At 42.9% G+C, this 23220-nt stretch overlaps 1 long non-coding RNA gene across 1 annotated transcript; it reads right to left on the bottom strand.

Annotated features, from left to right (window-relative positions):
- Positions 1-16574: 16574 nt before the first annotated feature.
- LOC129330584 (uncharacterized) lies at positions 16575-21181 on the bottom strand. The gene is made up of 4 exons (XR_008597060.1): positions 21008-21181; positions 19709-19832; positions 19399-19499; positions 16575-18169 (listed from the first exon to the last, which is right to left on the bottom strand). It is a non-coding gene; the product is annotated as an uncharacterized LOC129330584 (long non-coding RNA).
- Positions 21182-23220: the final 2039 nt, after the last annotated feature.

Below are 23220 nucleotides of genomic sequence, written 5' to 3' on the forward strand. Positions count from 1 at the left end.
GTTCATGGTTTTCATCTTGTTTCAGGAAATCTGTTTCCATTGGAGTACAGGTTGGTTTTCCATCTTTCATATCCATGTAGTCTAGGAAATCCATGATCTTTTGCTTTTGATTGAGAAGATAGCTTCTATCTTCCTCTCGCTCTATCTGAACGCCGAGGTAAAAACTGACATTTCCAAGACACTTTACCTCAACCTCTTGGTTCAGATGCTGAATTATTTCAGCATCTGTCATATACACATACACATATGACACATCTGTCATATTCAGATGTGTCATATACACATCTTCTTTCAGCTCTCCATGAAGAAAAGCAGTTTTCACATCCAGATGCTCCACATGCATCTTCCTTGCGGCTACTATGCTCAGTAGTGTTCTTACTGAAGTGTGTTTCACTACTGGCGCAAAGGTTTCATCATAGTCTTCTCCATACTTCTGGGAATATCCCTTTGCATCCTACTGTCCTTTTTCCAGGTGGTAGTTCTGTGAGGATCCATGTCTTGTTCTGGATCAGAGAGTCAATTTCTTCTTTTGCAGCTTTTCTCCATTTCTCTGCTTCTCTTGTTGGCATTCCTTCTGTCTTCCCAGCTAGAAGGTTCTGGTACAGCTTCTGTTTTTGCCAGGTAAGAGAATTTCAGTGGTGGAACTCCTTTGTTTGTTCTGTCTGAGCGTCTGACACTTGGTTCTGCTTCCCCTTCTCTTTCTGTGGGCTCTGCAGGTGTCTCTTGCGTCTCAGTCAGGTCCCAGAGTTGCACAATTTCTGGCTGCTGTGCTGCATCAGCTTCCTTTGGTGTAGATTCTCTGGTGTCTGGCTTGCTTGCCTTCTCTTTTTCATCAATGTACACCACGTGGCGGATCTTCTCCGTGTCTGTCTCTGGGTTGAGGATTCGGTATCCTTTGCATCCCAGTGCATATCCAACAAATATGCCTTCTTCTGTTCTGAGATCCTTCTTATATCTCTTTTCCTTTGGAACATAAGTGTAGGCTTTTGATCCAAACACTCTCAGATGCCTTACATTGGGCTTGCGGTTGTACCACAGTTCAAATGGTGTGCTGCTTGCACCCTTTGTAGGTAGCATATTCTGCAGATAGGCGGCAGTGTTGATAGCTTCTCCCCAATATTTTTGAGGTAGCTGTGCTTCTTTCAGCATACTTCTGCACATTTCTGTGAGAGAAGGATTTTTCCTCTCCGCGATCCCGTTGAGTTCAGGGGTGTATGGTACGGTCAGGTGATGCTCTATTCCTTCAGCTGCTAGGAAGCTTGTCATCTCCTTCCCCGCGTACTCGCCTCCATTGTCTGTGCGGATAGCCATTGGTTTTCTCTGGAATCTGTTCTGCACCATTGCTAGGTTCATCTTGAATTTCTCCAGTACTTGGCTCTTTTCTCTGAGCAGGTGTATTACAGTAAATCTTGAAAAATCGTCAGTAAAAGTCAGAATGTACTTACTTCCACTGAGTGTTACTGTTCCCATTGGTCCACAGACATCACTGTGAATCAGCTCCAGTGGTCTTGTGGTTTGCTTCTCACTCTGCTTGGTGAAAGAAGGTCTTGTGCCTTTGGCTTGAATACAGCAAACACATTTCTCTGCATCAGGACATTTTCTCGTTTGCAAATCATTAGTCAGATTCTGCCTTTCAAGCTGATATATATAATCCATATTAGCATGTCCAAGCCTTTTATGCATAAGATATGTACAGTTCTTATGACTGCACCCTTTAATTAAATTCACTGCCCCTTCAGAGCAATCCAGCATATACAGTCCATCCTTTAATGTGCCTTGTGCAATTAATTCACCTTCATTGCTAATAAAACATTTCTCTCCTTTGAACACAGTTTTAATGCCCTTTAATGCCCTTTAATGCAGATATAGACAATAAATTGCTCTTAAGTTCAGGTATGTAGAGACAGTCAACAATCTGCACTTCTCTAACTTGGCCACTGGGTAATGCACAATATGCAGTCACATTCCCTCATCCCCGAGCAGTTAAAGTTTCTCCATTAGCAGTATATAGTGTTTGACGATGTGTTTTCATGTCATTAAATACACTTTCATCTTTAGATAGATGTTGATTGCACCCAGAATCAACAATCCATTTGCATATACTTTGATCTTTTTCACCAACATTTAAACAGTTCTTATTTGGTCTGCCAGCATTTGCTCGGCTATTGGCATTAGGTAAGCTATTGACTTTATTTGCATTCCTAAAGCCATTTGTTTCCGTCCCGCGTGGCTGGGAGTTGCTGTCGCTCTCTCTTTGTGATTCAAGAAAGCGGCAGTTTCTTTTTAAGTGCCTTCTCTTCCCACAGATGCTGCAGGAGAAATCATTTCTTGAACTGACTCTTAAAGCAAGTTCTTTGGGCTGATCTTTATAAGATTGTCTGTTAAAATTTTCTTCTTGCAATCTTGCAAGTACATAGTTTAAGCTTAGACTTCCTTGCATTTCCAAAACATGCACAATGCTTGCATAAGACTGAGGAAGGCTGCTTAACAGAATTATTGCCAAATCTTCATCCTGGATCTCCTTTCCAAGGGATCTTAATTTCTGTGTTAATTCCATGAAATTTGAAATATGATCTTTTAGTTGTTGCTGGAGCTGCATTTGAATTCGATACAATTGTCTCATTAGCAAGATTTTAGTTTTAATTGATTCTTGCCTGTTTATTTGTGAAAGAGATCTCCACATGTCTCCAGCCGTGGGCTCATGAATAACTCTTAACAATTGTTTATCACTTAAAGCATTAATGATAATAGACCTTGCCTTGCTGTCCTGTTTCACCCATTTGGCTTCCTTCTGTGGGTCTCCCGTTGGTTTTGCATCTCTCACCGCAGACCAGACCTCCAGCTCAATAAGACGCACTTTGGTTCTTTCTGCCCAAATATCGTCGTTTCCGTCGCCTAGTCGGTCGACCTGGAACCCCTGCTGTGCTCCCCAGGAGTCCGCCATCTTTCCTCTATTGTCTGCCCTCTGTGCTTTAGCCTGCGGCTATCTCAGCTCCGGCAGAAGTTTATTGCTCTCTCTAATTTCAGCATGCGTTAGCTTCTGGTGCCCAAAAACCCTGATGGAGTGAGTGCAAATAATGCAGCGGAATTACGCTGTGCTGATTAGAGAGACAAAAAGTTTTATTTGAGGAAGTTACATACTTGATAGTAAAGAGGAGAGAGAGAGATCCTTGCTATCTGACTACATCTTGCAGAGAGATAGAAGAAGTGTGGCAGGAGAGAGAAGCAGGATATTACCCTGTTTAGCCCAATAGGAGATAAGACAAGGAAATGACCACCAGGAAACAAGAGAGATGCTGCTCTCACTGTCCTAACTAAGTGATTCTTGCTGCCCCCTGCATGGTAGGCTCTTCTTCCTTCTTGCTGCTGTTGTACACCAGACATTGCTATTTCCAACACAGTAAGGCAAAACCAGCATTCACTTTCAGATCTTGGAGTGTTTTCATTTTGATTCTTGATTTTTTCCCTTGCCAGATAAATTTGGACCCTGACTTGTTTATCTCTTCAAAGAAAGATTTATTAATACAAATCGGGATGGTTTGAAACAGAAATATAATCCGTTCATTTTGATGGTTGCAATCCTTCCCAGCAACAAAAGGTGTAGTCCTTTCCATCTCTCTAGATCATTCTTGATCTCTTGAAGCAGTTTCGTATAGCTGTCTTTCATTAACAAACTACATTTTGATGTTACATAACCCCCTAAATATTTTACTTTCTTCTCTAACTGAAATCCTGTCAATCTAATTAGTTCCATTCTGGGGGGTATTGTTATATTTTTAGTTATCACTTTTGTTTTCTGATATTTCATCTTCATTCCGGCCATCGAGCCATATTCCTTGAGGTGGTGCATTAATTGTTCTGTTGATTCCAAGGGCTCCTCTAGTATAAATGATAAGTCGTCCGCAAGTGCTTGTACTTTATATTTGTGGCCTTTAACAGATGCTCCTTTAATTGCCGGATCACTCCTTACAGTTCTCATCAATATTTCCATCAAAATAAATATTAATGGTGAAAGAGGACAGCCCTGTCTTGTTCCTTTCTCAATCCATATCACTTTGGTCCAATCATCATTAATAACTACTTTTGCTTTCTGCTTCTTATATATGGCTTCAATTGCTTTTATGAAGTTCGTTCCAAATTCCATCTCTTTCATCTGTTCAATGAAGAATTGCCAATTAACGTTGTCAAAGATTTTTTCAGCGTCCAAAAACACCATGGCCATCTGCTTCTCAGGATGTGCTTCATAATATTCCAACAGGTCTAAGACAATTCTAATATTATTTCTCAGTTGTCTTTTAGGGAGAAATCCTGTCTGGTCTTGATGTATTATATTGGGTAGTACTTTTTTCAATCTTGTAGCTAACATTGTAGCAAATATTTTATAGTAACAGTTAAGAAGGGATATAGGTCGATAGTTCTTAATTTACTTTACTTTACTTTAATTGAATTTTTATACTGCCCATCTCCTGAAGGACTCAGGGCGGTGTACAGCAAAAATAAAACATACAAATATAAAACAATAAGAATATAAAATATAAACATATTAAATAATTTAACTAAAAACAGGACAATTCACTTAAAACACATTTAGGCCAGCCCCGCTTGTTGGAACAATAACGTCTTAAGGGCACGGCGAAAGGTGTGTAGGTCAGGGACCATACGTATCTCCAGGGGCAATTCATTCCAGAGGGCAGGTGCCCCGACAGAGAAGGCTCTCCCCCTGGGGGTCACCAGCCGACATTGTTTGACCGACGGCACCCTGAGGAGGCCCTCTCTGTGGGAGCGTACCGGCCTGTGGGAGGCTATCCTTCATATCTGTTTCCTCTTTATGTATTAATGAAATCGTCGCCTCCATCCATGACTTGGGCAAGGATGTTTCTTCCAATGCTGTGGTAATCATATTTTTAAAGGGTAAAAGAATAACATGTTCTAATGCTTTGTAGTATTCTGCTGGAAGTCCATCTGGTCCTGGGGTTTTCCCATTATTTTGTTTTTGTATGGCCTCCACTATTTCCATTGCTGTGAATGGGTCATTCAACCCCCTTCCTTTTTCCCTCTGATAGCTTAGGTAAGTCTTGTTTTTGTAAATATTGTTTTTGCTTTTCTACTGGTATTTCAACCTTGCTATGTAGTTTTTTTATAAAAGGTTTCCATGATTTATTTTAGTTCTTCCTTTTGTGTCCTTTCTCTTCTTGCCTTGTCATATAGGCAATGAATAAGTCTTTTCTCTTTTTCCTTTCTGAGTTTGTAGGCTAGCCATCTCCCTGATTTATTTGCGTGTTCCTTTGAGCTTTGCTGTGCTCCATAACGATTCCCGAGCATACCGAAGTGATTTAAACACCCAATTCCCAAAGCAGCCTGCTGCTTCGGGATTCAGTTATTCCAAATTGGTTTCCTACCCAAACCCAAAGCAGGGTAAACCCAAAGCAGGAAACTTGAATATTTTTTGGGTGCACACCCCTATTCACAGATACTTAAAGGCTTCTGTTTTGAGGCTTTGGCTCCCTTGTTTCCCCCCAAGCACTTTAGTATACTTTCTTTTATTATTCTCTTTCTCTTCTGGAGTTAAGAATGCTGGTACCCACTTTCTAGTACCCCAATCCCCTTCTCTTCACATACCAGTGCTTTCCTTCAGTCATTAACTGAATCTGAAGGTCTCCACAGGCAGTTTTAAACCTGTGACTAGGGATGTCTTCACTCTCCAGAGCTACCTTCCTATATGACTGGGTAGGAATTTATGCCTTTCTAAAAAATATGTATAATCTCTTGCATTACCATTTTTATGTCTCCACTGATCAACCAGCTCCAATTAACCATCAGATCAAAAAACATCTTTGGAAATTTACTATGGAGCAATTTAATATGTTTCTCAGAGCTCCTATCTATTTTTGGTGCAATCACACCGTTTCAGTTGTCCATCAAACAGCAACTTTCATAGGATAGATCTATCCTATGAAAGTTGGTGTTTGATGGACAATTTAATTAGCTCTATTAAGTACTCCATACGGTTTTAAATAAAATCTTCATTTGGGGCATAGATTTCCACCACGCGCATTTTACTACCATGAAAATCAACCTCCTTGGGAGTCTGCTTCTACTTCCCAAACCTCCTTAACAACTGTCCCCAGTTCTCCTGCCAGTGTTAAACTGCTCTCTGTTAGGACTCAGTTTCCCCCAACTCTTCACTCTTGATTCCACTCTCCTAGGACTGAAAAACTGATTCTCCTCTTTCCAGCTCATGCTACCCAATCAAATCTCATGGATTAGCCTGTCACTCAAAGCTCTCTGATTCTGTGAGGGATTATCCCTTAATAGTCCTAAAGCTGTGTGTACAGCTTTTTTGAAACATGTAGTCCATCACAAGAGTGTTTAACCAGGTTGCGTTCCCTTATGGCAAACAATTTTTTTATTACTATTATTTTATTCCCGAACCTTTTGTCAATATAGTTTTTTTAAGGCACTGCTATGAAATCCAGTCTTTGTAATTTTTGTTTAATCAAGACTCTAACTTGCAGACTCAGGTCCCTCAGTTTGACCTTTACAAGCAGAAAGCAACACACTGTGCAAACACAGAGGAACAGTGTTTTCAGAGCTCACTTTCTTTGCCCCACTCCAAGTAGAAGCCAAGTTGTTCTCACCTAATTTCAGCCCCTTAAGGGCATACTGTCAAGCTAGTGCTGCTTGATGCTATTCTCCTGCTACTTAAGCAATCAGGAGCCACGAGCCTGCCTAACCAACAGTAAATCTAGCAGAAACATTCATGGACCATTAAGCCATTCCAGGGGTGATTTCTTCATGTAAATCCTGCCTGCCTTCTGAAACAAGGGAGAGGGAGAAGGAAATGGCACACCTTTTTTTGAATAAGTTGTTTCAGAAGACACCAGACTCTCCATCATGATTAAGAGTTGTTTGGTGTGTGTTTTGTGTGCGTTTTGTTTTTTTTCTGTATCTTAGCTAGCATAGGCATAATCGGGGCTTTTTTTGAGGGGGAACGCTCCGGAACACCATTCCAGCAGCTCTAGAATCTGCCCACGTGATTCCTTCCTCCTTCGGCCCTGCAGGCTCTGCAGAGGAGGCTAAGCTGCTTTGAGTTCATTCTGCTTGAGTGAGTGAGTGAGTGAGAGCGAGCAAGCGAGCAAGAAAGAGTGAGAGAGAGAGAGCAAGCAGAGCTGCTAGGGCTTGGCACGGGCTCTGCAGAGGAGGGTAAGCTGCTTTGAGTTCATTCTGCTTTTTTCCATTCCTCTGAGTGAGTGAGAGAGAGAGAGAGAGAGAGAGAGAGAGAGAGAGAGAGAGAGAGAGAGAGAGAGAGAGAGAGAGAGAGAGAGAGATGAGGCCTGGCATGAGCTCTGCAGAGGAGGCTTCACTGCTTCGAGTTCATTTTGTTTTTTTCCCATTCCTCTGTGAGTCAGAGAGAGAGGGGGGGGGAGAGGGAGAGTGAAAGCAGAGCTTCTGGGGTTGGCTCTGCAGAGGAGGGCTGCTTTGAGTTCATTCTGCTTTTTTCCATTCCTCTGTAAGAGAGAGAGAGAGCAAGCAGAGCTGCTAGGGCCAGCTCTCCAGAGGAGGTTAAGCTGCTTTGAGTTAATTCTGTTTTATTTTCATTGGGGGAATGGGTTGGAGGGGCTGTGTGTGTGTGCTGCTTTGAGTTAATTCTGCTTTCTTTTCAGGGAGTGGGGCTGTGTGTGTGTGATAGCCGGGGTGGCGGTTGATACCCCTAGGCTGGTGGTCATGGGGGATTTCAACCTGCCATCTGCAATTTTTGGGGGGGATTCTTTAATGTGAAGTGAGTTGTGTTATTTTTGTGAGGTGGAATGCTGGAACGCCCTTTGGTGTGCCCCCCTGCTGTGTAACCTAAAGCTGTTCAAGAAATAAAGTGTTTTTGACAGGAATTGTGCTTTCGTGATTCTCTGATGTTAAGTGATTTGTGTTATTTTTCTGCGTGGGGGACTGCTGGTGTAATGTGTCATAATGCTTTGCCTACTTGTACTTTGAAAGGGAGAAAATAATTTTTAAAAAACTTTATTTTGTGTTATTCGTGTTTTATTCTTTGTTGTGCAGTTGGTTCCCATCATAGGGAACAATGGGGCTGGCTGGCCAGCCATCTCTGTAGGTGGTGGGGGAATTTGAGGGAGGGTGTCTGTGGTTCAGGTGCTCTTTCACAGGGACCAGCTGGCACTCAGAAGTGTGCCCACCATTGTGGCACCCCTGGGCTGTGCAGAATTGCCCAGGGAAAGAGAGTTTAGAAGTTCCCAGCATAGGGAACAAAGGGAGAGGGCTGGCCTTTGCCAGCCTGTTCCTGGGGTTATGGGTGTGGGGCAGGTGGGGGTGGATTTGGGTCTGTGAGGGGCTAATGTGGGGATTTGGGTCTGTGTGTGGCAGCTGGGGGGGAATTGGGTTTGTGTGGGGCTGTAAGAGGTGGACTTTGGGGGCTGAGAGCACCTACTTGGGGAGGCCATGAAATGCCCCCCCCCAAGTGGGAGCAGGCTGAGCCTTGGTGGGGGGTGGGAGGAAAGGTGGGAGAAGGGCCCCTGAGGGTAGGGGGGCATTTTGCATGCAAAATGCCATCCCTGGCAAGACAAGCCTCCCCCAGCTGTAAGTGGTAGAGATGAGAGCACCTACTTGGGGAGGCCATGAAATGCCCCCCCCCAAGTGGGAACAAGCTGAGCCTTGGTGGGGGGTGGGAGGAAAGGTGGGAGAGGGGCCCCTGAGGGTAGGGGGCATTTTGCATGCAAAATGCCACCCCTGGCAAGACAAGCCTCCCCCAGCTGTAAGTGGCAGAGATGAGAGCACCTACTTGGGGAGGCCATGAAATGGCCCCCCCCCCAAGTGGGAGCAAGCTGAGCCTTGGTGGGGGGTGGGAGTAGAGGTGGGAGAAGGGCCCCTGAGGGTAGGGGGGCATTTTGCATGCAAAATGCCACCCCTGGCAAAGGAAGCCTTCCTCTTCATTTTTCCCTATAGGAAAAAATGAATGAAGATGAGCAGCAGCAACCTAAAGCTATGGCTTTTTTTAGGAGAGGATAGGGGGACCTGGTTTGGGGGGCCATAACATGGCCCCCAAAGTCCAATCGTTCTGAAACTTGGGGAGTTGTTAGAGGGGAGTTAGAGGAAGGCTCCCACCAAATTTGGGGTGATTCGGTGGGAAAATGCCTCCCCCAGGCTGGGGGAGGCTTTTTCCCATTGAAAAAACACCCGAATCGATCCGAATCAAGCCGAATCGGTAAACCCGAATCAGCTGGGCGATTCGGATTTCTGCTAAATCCGAATCAGCCTCTCGATTCGGATTTAGCAGATTCGGAAAAAACGAATCATGGTGCCTTTGCACACCCCTAGCCAGCCGTTCTGATTCTGACCGGACACTGGTACGGTCTTATATTAAGACCTACCTAGGGGCGATATTTCTTTTAAAGACCTAGAATGGCTGTTCTTTCAATGTATCTTCCAGACATTGTCCAAAGAAAGACCTTTGATGAATATTCATTAGGTTCTTTTTTTCCCCAAAGCACACATAGATGAAACAGGGCTGATAACTGATAGCCAGGTGCTGACAAAATGCCCCATACATATTGCAGAGATTTCATGGGAAGGCAGGGAGCTCCATCTTTGACCATCAGAAAGTAGGGAGGTTATTCAAATGTTCCCTCTGAGAAAGTTCAAACCAATGTACTGCTTTCCCAGGATATTGTAAAGTTTTGCACCAGCACTTTTGGGTTGCAGAACAGGGGTGTGAAACAGAAAGAAACAGTTATCCTCCTTGACAGGCTGCTGGGACTCCTAGGTAGCACTCAAGTCCTGGATGTTTAAGTGACCTCCCCACCATGAATGTTCCTCAGCTAACATCCTCACACAAAATTTGTGTTTTTTAAACAGCAAAATGTATGTTCCTCATCCCAACTCTCACATCCTTGCTGTGACTTGGCCTCTACACAGAGATGACTATTAGAACAAAATACCAAGTTTTAAAAGGACATTTGTGTAACTAACAGAAAATAACAACTATTTAGAAAAAAGCCAAGGTATACAACATTGTGTGGGTGCTGTACCTCCAATGTAATGTGAGAGGAGCTATTTAAGCTGGAAGCTTAAAATATTGCAAGATGTTTTTCTTGTAGAACAAAGTGCTATAGCTTCTTACTTTTGCCTACGTGCAAATGTTTTTAAACAAGCTATTTTTTTTCTTTACCACATGAAGCTTTTATACCCTCTAGATATTTGGATTGTCATCTATTTTTAATTTTGTTTTTCTATAATATATTGGGCTTCTGGATAATTTTGCAATTAGAGTGATTAATTGCACATTTACAATAAAAACAGAAGACTATGAGGGTGCTCTTGTAGGTTAAATGTTTTGAGAGAACTCTATCTGCTGCTAGACATAACAAATTCAATCAACCCAGCATGCAATTTGAAGCTGATCGATTGGATGTTTGCTGGTTTGCTCTAGAACTTAAGCTTCCCTTAAAAGAAGCCATAAGTCCTTTAAAAAATAAACTTAAGATGGAGGGCAGGGGGCGGGGGAAGAGAAATATTGACACGTGAAGCTGATACTATCCTAACAAAGAAATACGGTTTCCTCTTTTGGCAGCGTTATTGTTTAAATCGAAATTGCAAGACTTATGAAAGCATATAATAGGAAAAGTGTTTGCCTCAGTAATTAACTGCAGTTGGAAATAGAGTTTATATTGGACAACCCATTGGCTTGAATCCTAGAGAATTTCAGCAGGCAGAAATAGGGGAGATTTTTGCCAATTTCCCCATTCTGCTGCAAACCTCCAACTGTCCCCCATGTTGTTCCTGAGGATCCCAGCTCCTAGGATTTGGGAAACATTTTTTTGGTTGCAGTGGAAAGGGGGAGGCACGAAAGACAAGCTACAAGGATGGAATTCCCTCCTACTTGTGGAAATCCTGTGTGGGATCCAACCCATTATGCCAAGTACCAACAAGATGCTCCAAAATACAATTTTTAATCAGGCAGCTTAGAAACCTGCATGATTGCTAATACAATTTTTAAACAGGCAGGTTAGAAACCTGCATGATTGTTCTAACACAAAATCTGCAAGCTATACAATTTATTTTTATATTACAATTATCAATATATTATCTCATATTTATTTATGTACTTTATTTATGTCTCCCCAATGGGGAACCAAGGTGGCTTACATAATTCCCCCCCCCTTCCATTTTATCCTCCCAACAACCCAAGGTCATCCAGTAAGCTCCCATGGCATGGTGGGGATTCAAACCTCAGTCTCCCAGACAGGTTGCCAGGTATTTGGTTTTCACCTGGACAGTCTGGTATTTTCTTGGACTGTCCAGGGGAAATTGAATGAAAATACCAGACATACCCCACCTCTCTGCCTCCTCTCCCCCCACCTCGTGCTTCTAGCAGCCTGCCTCCGTTTGGTGTAATGGTTAAGAGCAGAAGGATTCTAATCTAGAGAACTGGGTTTGATTCACTACTCCTCCACTTGAAGCCAGCTTGGTGACTGACTGGCTCAGTCACAGCTCTCTTAAAGCTCTCATAGCCCCACACATCTCACAGGCTGTCTGCTGTGGGGAGAGGAAGAGAAAGTGATCGTAAGCTGCTCCGAGACTCCTTTGGGTAGTGAAGGGCAGGGTATAAAACCAACTGCTGTTTTTGTTGCTCTTCTTCTGCAGCTGCGGCTGAAGAAAACAAGCACAGCTGTGCTGCATGGGCCATCAAAGAGAGAGGGAGCACACACACTGTCTCCCTTCCTCCTCTCTCTCCTCCCCCTTGTGTTAAGAATGGGAGCAGCCCCATGGGTTCAGCAGGATCCCAGCTGAATTCTGGCTAATTCTGGAAATTATGTCATTTCCAGAAGTGATATCATCATACCAGAACCAGGAGTGTGTGTGCAAAGCTCACACACAAAGATCTTTCTTCAGGTGAGTGGGCAGGGGAGAATGTATCCAGTATTTTTGCTGGAACCATCTGGCAAGCCTGCTCCCAGATCTAGCACAACATTCTTAACTAGTACATCATGAAATAAAGCATAGAAACATGGAGCAATATGAAAAGGAGTCAGAAAGCAAAGACGACTAACGGTGTTAACTATAACAAGATTAGATTGCCCATAGTTTTTAAAAAATGACAACAAAAGCCCAGGGAAGACCAGGGCCACACCAGAAAAAAGAGCTGACTCTTTCTACCCATACCATTTTCCTAACCCCCCAAAGTATCCTTTTGTCTGCCTGCCCCCACAGGCTCTAGGATATATGGCTTAAAGCAGGCTTCTATTGTTGGTTAGAAAGAACACTACAGTTTCTGAAAACCATGTTTTGCATGGTTAATACTATGGTTTGCACAAAGAAGGAAAGGAGGGGGTGGCTATTGAAAAGGGAGGAGGATGAGCCCAAGGCTTAGGTTCAAACAGCCAAAGCCCAGGAAATTCTCCTCTGTGTGAACCAAGCCTTTGTCATAAGCCATCAATAAAGGGGAGCAAGGAGAACCACCTCTACCAGAGGTAACTGCAAGATGAGGAATGTATTTCATACAGAACTTGCAGGTGATGATGTGGCATTCTGAAAGGGAAAGCAAATCAGTTTGTAAACGAAGGACAGAGCACTGATGCTTACAAACGCTCATGTCGCAACAAATCTTTATGATGCTACAGTGATTTTGTTGTTGTTGTTTGCTGCTAGGAATTACTTTCTAAACCTTATTATTTTCATCAACTAAAAGTAAGCATTTTAAAGGGGGGAAAGTTGACTACAGCAAAATCATCCACTCAGATTGTGCCATGGTCATGTAAAATTCCTCCCTCTTCATTTTCATTCATTTCAGATTCTGTAGGTTAGGATGAAGAAGTAAAAGAAATGGAAAAGGCATCGCAGTTATTCCTTACCTCTTCTTCATTATTCTACTAATTTATGGCTTCTTGCAGAAGGCAACCTATAAGAACTATTGTATGAAGCTTACAGGAAGCAAAGCCTAAGAAGTTGACTGTAATATGAGAATAACTTTCTTTTAGTATCTCAGAACACTTGGATCTTTTCATAAGACAACTCAATCTTTTAAAAACAAGTCATGTTTATATAGCTAACTGAAGAAATGCTTAGCCTATGGGAGATTGCACCGTCGTAGAATTAAATCTGAGATAGGCTAAGAACAAAAGGTAATAAATTTAACTTCTTCAGGTGTTTTCCTCATGGGGCTAGGCGTGTGTTGTTGTATCAGCAATCACAAAAGCAATGGGGCTTTTGCGTGGCAGTTTCCCCTACATTTTCCTTTTCCCAGTACCCTGGCAGCAGCTACCACTCCCCTCGAGCAACTGAATACCATTACAATATTATATAAACCTGTCTATTAGGCTCTGTCCAAAGTCCCAGCAATCATATTTTTTTAAAAGTTAGTCTCTAAGCCCTGTCATTGTGGAGATACAAAGAGGAAGGAATTTTTTCAAAAGGAAAGGAGCTGGACCCTTTTTTGTTGTAAAATAAAATCTGGAAATCCAGAGAACCCAACCAACCGATTATTTCCACACAGGTTATTTGCCCCAGATTTAATGCTGATGGTAAGGGTTTTTTTTCCCTTTTCCCTCTGCTTCCCACAGTATCATGGTACACTCCTATACCTCCCAGCAACCATTTCCTCTCTCATCACCCAGTAGCTTGGCTTTTTAAAAAAAATTGGCCATTGAATATTGTTATAAGGATCAGTATAATTTTCTGTGAATTCCCAGCTTTCATTAAAAAAAACTAACTCTAGCTCCTTTCATTGCAGAAATAAAGACGTATCTCTGCAACAAAAAGGGCTAGAGACGTATTTTTTTTAGATTATCTAATATACACATTGTTATAAGGATATTCAATTGCCAGTTTTCAAAAAACTAAAAAAGCCCTGGTGTCCAGAGCAGTGTTCCCGCTAATGTGAGCACGTGAGCAATCGCTCACAGATTCTGACTCCTCCGCTCACAGCTTCTCAGATGTAGCTCACAGACTCTAACCCTCAGGCGGCCCCGCCCTCCCAGTCAGCCAGCATCTGCAGGTGGGCCCTACAGGGATGGAGCAGGGATGGAGCCTCATCTCACTTCTCTCCTCCCTTCCTGGCTGTGGCTGGTTTGGCCCCCAGGGTGGTGCCAGAGAGCGCCTCCAGCCACTGCTGGCTCTCTAGCTGGGGAACAGAGCAGAGCTGAGTGATCGGGTCTGGCCTGACCCATGCAGCCTGAAATCGCTAGGATCCCCTCAGCCCCAGAGAGCTGAAGAGAGGAGGTAGCGTCTCAGCCGCCACCATGGTGAAGGCATCATTTAACTTGGCCTTGGTGCAGAAGGAGGCTGAAGAAGTAAGCATTGACTCACAAAAGCTCATCTTGAAATAAACGTGCTAGTCTTTAAGGTGCCATTGCGTGTCTGCTTTATTTTGTAGCAATAGACTAATACAACTACCCCTTTGTAACCAGCATGGACATATCCATTTTTATACATAAGTATACTCTGATTTTTGTGGCCCTTTCACCTAATGGCTTTTATTGTTAAATTGTTTTGGTTGTAATCAAAACAATTTGATTGTAATTTTTTTTTTAAAGGAGGTGCACTCAAAACTTTAATAAAAGTTGTTGTTTCGGCTCACAAAGTAGATTTTTAGCTCACAACACTGCAAAGCTTAGAGGGAACATTGGTCCAGAGGTGACCACTGCAGGGAAACTAGGGCAGGGAAACCTTCCATGTGGAAGCCCTGTTGGCAGCTGCAACAAGGAACAGCAAAATGAAGGGAGCTGCAACAAAATGGAGTTGGCAGCTGCAACAAGCCTGTCCTCGTGTAGAAAACCCAGCTGTACTATGTGAAAAACACTACTGCAGGCTGAACTTGATCTCCCCGCAGTTGGGGCCTGCATGCATTGTTTCCTTAAGCAGAGGAATAAGTCAACTGGCTAACTCTCAAGGCAATGCTTTGCCCTGCTGCAGAGAGATCCTACTTAAGTTGCTGGCTACAACCAAATTCTTCATCACTATTCTTCGCCAGCTAATTCCCAGGCTGTTACTCCGGACAATGCCTGACTTTGTAACTGGATTTTCAATCTTGACTCTACATTTGACAAGTGTACCATATTCACTTTCCCCATGGTTTGGACTGATTACCACAGAGCCTCTTAGCTTTCCAATATCACCTTTCATAAACAGAATAGCTTTCACAGCCACCTGCCTCCAAACTAAGCCAAGAGCCACATTAGTGTAGGGGGCCAACTCCAGGTTGGGAAATGCCTGGATATTAGGGAGTTGAAATCTGGGGAGGGTGGAGGTTGAGGAGGGGAGGGGCCTGAGTGAAGTATAATGCTCCTTATTAACTTTCCTCTAACCAGTTTTTATTACTGTGTTGTCATTAACCCTTGCATTTTATATATGTTTTAATTTAACATTGGCATGGACTTTGGCCACATACATTTTATTACTTTCTACTACTACCATTGTTGTTATAGAGCTACAGAAATAGTCAATTAAAAAATAAAAGATTCCTCTAGTGGCAGGGAGAAATGGCCTTCACAAGGGCAGAGAAAGAGGCACTGGTGAGCTGGACTGGGAAATCTGGACTTTCCACTTATGTACTTCCCAAAATTTGCCATGATCTTTCCCAAAACATTGCCATAATGCAGATTTTGGAAAAGATCACAGTAAAGATGGAGGAAACCTGGAAACTGAACAGAAGCACAGTAAGGCTGCGGTAGAAGCAGGAAAAAAAATCCCACTTCCCAACAGCACCCAAACCAGGGCAAACAATCTGGGTGTAAAGTGACCTCTTAGTGATTAGCATTTCCATAAGCTTATTCTTTTTGTGAGATTTATCCAGTCCTTGGGCTTCACTATGCTCTTCTGCCTACAGGGAGTTTTGTTAATCCAAGCCAAGTTCTTTAAATTGTATTTTCCTAAAGGAGAACTTGCTTCAGAAAAGTTAATTCTGTGGTTATGATGATTATTTATAGGTTGCTTGAAGCAAAAAAAATTATCTGCACTGAACTGAACCTAGTAAGTCAGCAGTAGGCTACCACTCTGAAGGGCAGCCGGCAGCCAGAAGCAAACAAAGCCAAGCTGCAATAACTTCTTTTAAACTAGAAAAATGCAATTTTCTCCTCACTTAGTAGGTCAACTGCAATTCTAAATGCCATGTGAAATGTGATTGTGTAAATGTTATGGCCTCTAGTAAGTATACTCTGAAATTCTCAGCAACAAGCAAAACAACTGTCTTCCATGTTCATTTTATTTTGGCTAGACAGAAAAAGGAATTTTCAGAGCTGAAGGCCACTTCTGAAAGAGATCGTTATTCACAAGAAAACACACAATATTCTCTGGTAAATAGGTTTTTGAGAAAATATACACCTATTTGACCAAAGGCACTAGCAGGGAAAAATCATTTCAACCCACAAACTATTACTGGCTCTAGCCAAAGACCTGCAAGTAGAGCTCTACTACTGACCATTCCTGATTCCCAGTCTTCCTTGGCAACCTAAAAAGGCACTCCTGAAGGATGGACAAGCCTTGAGAACAGAAAGGGACGAGATTCAATGAAGAGTAGCTGTAAATAAAGTATGGAATCCACAGAAATAACTATGCTGTGCCCTGAGGAATATGGTCATATTAATGTACTTTAATAGCACTATTTTATCAAAGTTCCAGATTCTATTTTAAAGATTTGCAGATTTCTTAATCTAAACATGCATTGCCATGAAACTAGAGGAAGCACAGATTTACTTTATTTTTCATAATCCTGTCCCTCCATCCCTTCCTATGCCAACCAAGATCACATAGCCTCTTTAGTAGCCCTTTGTTTCTTCACTTGTAGGGAGTGGTATACCTAAAATAGGACAGTTAATAATACCATTCTTCTGATTATTAAATTATTAAGACTTCTGGTAATGCTTGTGGAATGAGTGCTTCATAACAGATACAATACTTACTACATCAAACAACTTTTTGCAAAATGCAAATACTATAAAATCATTTCCTTACATATGACATTTTAGTCCTGACTTCCTTGTAGTAAATTAATACTCCTGCTAACAGGCAACTACTGTGCTATATACACCTTGTACACTGCATTCACTTTCCCCAACTGCCATCTTAGAGATAACTATTTTCCAAGTTATTTTAAAATATGGGTACTGGTACGCTCATCCATTTAACCAAATCTAAGGATTTATTTCAAAATGATGGGTATTTTTTCCTCTACCCTTATAATGCAGGTGGTAAAAACCACATCAGTGGTAACATTTTACTTTTTCAAATATACATACAAGCAAAATGATGAGCTGACACCCAGTGCTTTACATCACAATATCACACATGAAAATAAAGAAACAGATGCCAATGCTTACCAAGTTACACTGATCTTTCTCCAGTCTGTCACAGACAAACTAGATTTTGGCACTGGATTAGAAAATGGAATCAATGATTTTTCTACATGCTTAAGAGTTACTGAGCCACATAACATGGAGTTTTCAGGAAAAGTTTTCTATGAATTTAATAAGGATAACACTGGCTAGCCAAATTGGTCCATCTATTCAAATTTTTAACAAAGCTTCTACTGAAAAGACAAACTCTACTTTTTCATTTGCATTTCTGAATCACACTCTATAAATGTGTTGCACGTTCCTTGATGATAAAACACATCTCCTAGATGCTGCTTTTCGACTTTTGCATGATTATTCTGCAGAAGAAGATCCACAGCTCCCTTGTCCCTTATGCTTTCATATTCTTGGAGCTTTGTTAATTTGAATATTTACCAAGTAACACACAATTATTTTCTCTATGCACTGTGGGTTATTTTTCTGTGTTTTCATCACAGGTGTTTTCATCACATTTCTGCAAGAAATTATCTTCAGCTTGGCTGTCCTTTTTTAAAAAGCAGTATTCAAAAGAGAAACATTTGTGATCTTATAAATACAAGGCCTATAGCTTGCGGTGAATGCAGCACAGGAATACTAATATTCAACACACATGGTAACAGATGAAGTCACCAAGTTGATCATGTCCAGTTCTGAACAGGTTTGCCTCCAAGGCTGGTAAATACTCTCCATTCAGAAGCTGTATGTGTTGAGTTCTCTCTGACAGAGTTCCCTTTTCAACATTATGGATTCCAGCTCCTTATGTGCAAATGTTCTTTTTTTCCTCATTCTCTCACTCAGGCTAGAAAAGTGACTGTTGCCTTCTTGTGGCTTATTTGCTAGGACAAGATCCAAACAAAAAGATAGTTATTATACAGAGCCTAGTCTTTTGTTTTGCCAAGCAGCAAAAGGTTTTTTTAGGATTTGACAGCAATGGACACACAGGTGTGGAAGGAAAGCAATTTTATTAAATAAACCAAGTGAAATACAAAACAGACATAAGTAGCACACATGCAAAGACACAATAACAAGGGGAAACATACAGCATATAAGCACAATAACATAACTGAGGAAAGATACAAGCTGATGATTACAATGCCAACTTCAGTTGCTGGGGACCCCAAATGACAACAGGCAGACTCCTCTGGCCAAGTGTACACAGCATGTCACTGGTACTCCATCTGTGCAGAAGTCCAGCTAAAGAGGGGACTTACTAAGACTTGATTCCCTTCAAAAGGGAGATGATTAAAGGAAAGTTTATTGCCAGAAAGGGGAGGTCAAGACCAAGGGATGCTTTCAGTGTTCAAGGCCAGCTGATAAAGGAGACACCTGGCACCAGTTCATGAAATGACTGCCTGACCACCACCCCTTTGTCAAATGTTAATTTCCTTGTACTTAACACACACAGCAAGGTTAAAACAGTGTAGCATAGCAAATGTAGCACAGCAAGGCATATTTATGTATATAACAAGAAGGCATATTCAGGCAAGATGGCATGAACAAGGCAAGATGGAAGGACTTGTGGCACACCAACTAGACTCCTTGAAATAACAAAGGTCTTCTGCAAATGCTACTACATCCTGATCATTTGATGTTTTCATTGGCTACTACAAAAGTTATGCATTTCCTACACAAAAAGCATTCCACATAGTAAGAAGACACCAAAGTTGCATGCTGATTGTCACATGTAACAATATTGCTTCTACATGTGCTTGAAAGCTACAGTCAATCATGTCTATGTGGAGCATGTTCACACATGTGTGATTGTCATATATGACAACCTGCCCACAGGTTTTGAACCCTTTCTTTGTGCAGGTGCTGGATAATGATGTGAATGTCCAACTAACTCTATAAAACCGGCAGCCTTGATGGTTTTCTCTGGTTTGACTCAGTTAAAAACCACTCCTAAATCTCATTTAAATCAATGAGATTTAACAGGCATACTTAATTTCTATGGATTATGACCAATATCCACTCATAGAATGAGACTACAACAGGAGTCCTTGAGTACAAGTTCTTTTTTCACGTAGTTTCTACCAGGATATTTCATAATTAAAGGCATACTCACAAAAATATACTTATCTTCCAGTATGTGTTTACTGGTGGTATTCTTGAAGTTACAACAGCCAGAAAATGAACATTCATGGCTACAAGGTACCTTTTTTTAACCTGTAGTGTTATAGAAGAGACAAAAATCCCATAACCCCATAACTGTTATTTCTTATTAAATCAAACATAATACAATTCATGGTATTAGGAAGGAAAGAAAGAACAGATTAATCTTCATTAAAAGTACTCTTCCCAAGTATGTATTCCCAGTATGTAATTAGTTAGGGGTTTTCCCCAAAAAGAGTAATAAAAAGGAATTTGTTATGTACTTTAAAGCAGTTATTGGCAGAGGATGGATAGCAGAACCTGTTATGCCAGTGACCAATGCACTCTAGAAGCATCACAGTTTGGTGTGTAATCCAACCAATATCTCCAGGGATCTAAGGTGTTTATCTGCAATAGAAACAAAGAAAGTATAACACTTTCTTAGAGCTGAACTACACACTGCATGCAAAATCACAATTTATTTCACAGGCCTTTTTTCACCCAAGAAAAGATGCTCTGAAAGGCAGTGATTTGAGTGTAAAGATGCTAGCAACATTTCTGTCCATTTAATAGGTAATTGATTGGATGTTATTTACCTCCATGCCATGAAAAGCTTCAGCAGCCCATGTTTAATCCTCTACAGGGCTGTATTATTGATAAGGGTGACTGGGTTGAAGCCTAGGGGCCACACAGGGACTAGGGGCCCATCAATTTTTTTTTTCTGAGGCACTGTTACTTGAGTCCTTTGCACTCTGTGCCATAGCAATACGTGTACATATATATTTATCCATATATATAGTCTCATAAGTATTTTATACACACACACTAATGCCATATTGCTTACTGGTTCTTTTTTTGTCCATATCTCTTTTCCAATATTCAGGCAAGAGTAATAAAAGACAGAAGCATATGCTCGAATGTTCCCATGGGCCATTGGGACCAGCCAAAACAGTTGGATATAGGGCCATGTACTGCAGTCTAGCACCTATGGTACCAGGTCAGGCTGTCAGCTGCAGTGGGATGAAAGACTGAAGTGCCAGAGGGGACCCAAAATACCTGAAAGCCAACCATGGGTTAATATGGACCTGAGTCTCTATTAATGGAGCCAGACATTTTTCCCCCAGGGCGGTTGGCAATCCTAACTGAGTGACATAGTAAGATGCGCGTGTGAGAGTGCAACTCCCTGGCATACTCATTGCTCCAAATCACGCCCTCAAGTCACTACGGCTGCTTCCCACTCCTATACAGAATCTCAGTTTCATATCTGACCTCGATTCATTTATGAGAAAGCTTTTTAGTTAGATATATTCCACCCCACTGTTCATAATTCAAACCAAGAACAGCCTTAGGAGGAAATTTTGCAGACAGACTTCACATCACCGCAAAGCTTTACGAGCTGTTTTTTTTGCCTATCGCACAACAGTTAAAGATACGGGAGCCTTCTTCTTCCCTACCCAAAATAACGACCATGTACAGAAACAGAAAACTTCAGCACTTAAAAAAAGGTTCCCTCGACCACTTTGCCAACAGTATCGGCACCAAAGCAAAAGACCGTTGCAAGTTTTCTGCTCTGCTTTTCCTACCTTGCATGCACCAATCAGCCCAGAGACGCACACAAAACCAACATTTCTCGCGAATACTGAGTTTTCTTTGCCTGTTAGGCACCACTACCAACCCAGCCAAATAGCTGAGCGGACGAACCAGCGCGATACGCGCCACTGAACAGCTCACTTTAACCCCATCCTCTCCGCCCAACGCGCTCACTTAGCTCGCCTCCAGCAGGCTGACGCAGTTCCGTTGCGTCACTTACACAGCAGTCCCGCCCTCGTCCAGCCGCTGACACAGGCCGTTGCTGCTTTCAAGGTGGACGTTGCACCGTGCCTCCTGCCGCGCGCACACTCGTACTAGCGGGGGCGCTGCGGGAGGAGCGGCGAGGCGGCTGGCTTCCGGCTGACCCCCCGGAGGATAAAGACCGCCTGCTTGGACTCCGTGGCTCCTTGCGTGCTGCTTCCAATGCGACAGATAGCGCTTGAAGGCGCTGGCGCCTGCTCCGCTGGGCTGAGGTTTCCTAAACGGCAACAGAGCCCCATTGCGCTTGCAGGAACTGTTGGGGCTGCCGCTGATCCGTTGTGTCCTCTGACCGAATTTACCCCGCTTTCCTCGCGCCAGCCCTCGTCTCAGCGCACGAGCAACTTTCTAACGTTTACTCACTTGCCCGGCCTCGATCTTTAACGTCAGTCATCCTCAGGCTTCCTTTCCTACAGGCTCCAAGTGCCTCCTCCCCGGCTAAACATACATCACACCGAAGTCTTAATAACGGGAGCGACAACATTTTTGCACTCCCCCCCCTCCCATCAAAAATACAGGCCGCCCAGATTCCTTGTACAGCTCGGTTTGTCGGTGTCTCCAGCCTAGTTCACCAACTATGCCTGTTAAATGCAAATAACGCTGAAGCAAAGCTAGCGCTGCAAATGTTAACTGGTGGCGTTGCAACATGAATCCACACGCCCTCGGGGCGTCCAGCATTGCACTAATGTTCGCTAAACACTCGGATGTATAGCGTCTGTCTAGCGGGATTTCGGGTGTTTAGCGAACGTTTAGCGCAACGCCGGGACGGGCCAAGGGCGTGTGGATTTGCCCGTATAGTTGATTTCTTTAAAGCCCTTTTCGTCAAAGGTGTCCTTTGTCAATCAGACAACTTACTGCATCATCTTAATTATTTTTAATATAACAACCTCTATGTATTTAAGGGAGGCACCCATGCTTAAGGAAAACCCGTTTGCAGAAAATATAAAATTAAAAAAACTCCAAACACTAACTGCTACGTCTAAGGGGGTTGCAACTGCGCAAACGTGCTTCTCTCTGTGCAGGACTGGAAAAGTGAAGGAGCGTAAAAAGGGGACAGCACCAAAAATCAGGTGGGAGGGTGAGCCAATGACATAAACAGAAAAGGTACCGGTGGGCAGAAAGAGCGTGCAGAGAGGGGTAGTGGAAAAGAGCCGCCTAGTAGTGGATGACTGGCTGGTGTGCAAGAACTCTGTTGGCAGGCACGGTGGTGGCTGGAGTTGAAATTACAACTGATCTCCAGGCCATAAAGATCAGTTACCCTGGAAAAAATGGCTGTTTTGGGGGGGGGGGGTGTGTGGACCATATGGCATTATACCTTGTTGAGGCCCCTCCCCTCGCCAAAACCTGCCCTTTCGAAGCTGCATCCCCCCCCCCCACACACAAATCTCTAGGAATTTCCCAACTTAGAGCCGGCAACCCTGAGTGTCAACTAAGGATCTGAGAGAGACTGGTTTGAATCTCTGCTCTGCCATGAAGCTTGCTGGATGACCTTGTGCCAGTCCTAAGGATGCCAGGTAGGTTGCCAATGTCCAGGCAGTGGTTGGCGATCTTCCAGAATTACAACTGATCTCCCAGCCACAGAAATCAATTCCCTGGAGAAAATGGCTGCTTTGGAGGTGCACTCTATGGCATTATTTCCTACTGAAATCACTCCACTTCCTCAACCTTGCCCTCTCTAGGCTCCACCTCCCCACCTCCCCAAATCTCCAGGAATTTCCCAACCTGGAGCTGGCAACCCTATCCAGGTCCCCCTGGCAACTAGTGGAAGAATTATTGGTGAAGAGGATTCACCATCAATGTCATGATGTCGCTCGCAATACACTGATGTCACTCCCTGTATGCCAGGAAGTGACATCAATGTTTCATCGGGTATTTCTCAAAAACGTTATGGTTTTACTATAGGGTTTCCAAGGTCTCCCACACAGACTTGCCCAGACCTACCAAGCTG

Source organism: Eublepharis macularius, chromosome 5, assembly GCF_028583425.1.
Source record: "Eublepharis macularius isolate TG4126 chromosome 5, MPM_Emac_v1.0, whole genome shotgun sequence".
NCBI classification, from domain to species: Eukaryota; Metazoa; Chordata; class Lepidosauria; order Squamata; family Eublepharidae; genus Eublepharis; species Eublepharis macularius.